This window comes from Sinocyclocheilus anshuiensis, unplaced genomic scaffold (genome assembly GCF_001515605.1).
Source record: "Sinocyclocheilus anshuiensis isolate Anshui unplaced genomic scaffold, SAMN03320099.WGS_v1.1 scaffold952, whole genome shotgun sequence".
In the NCBI taxonomy this organism is placed as follows: Eukaryota; Metazoa; Chordata; class Actinopteri; order Cypriniformes; family Cyprinidae; genus Sinocyclocheilus; species Sinocyclocheilus anshuiensis.
The window spans coordinates 575049-575351 of NW_015552656.1; positions in this window are offsets into that span (position 1 = coordinate 575049).

Sequence of the window (303 nt, forward strand, 5' to 3'; positions counted from 1 at the left end):
GAGGTGTGCTCTGATTGGCCAGCTATCCAGTGCGTTGTGATTGGCCGAATACCTCAAGCGTGTGACGGAAATGTTACGTCCTTCACCATACTGTTGATGCCATGTCCGGCCAGAGCGACGAGAATAAAACATTAAAACCCATTATAAACGAGGCTTTTGTTGCATTCAGTGGGGACATAATTATGGATTATAATGACTTAAACTGTCTTTTTACGCGTTGCGTTAAATCGCGCCGCGTAAACATAAAACCATGTCTGCATTTGTGATCGGAGAAATGACAAACAACAAGCCCTACTCTACACT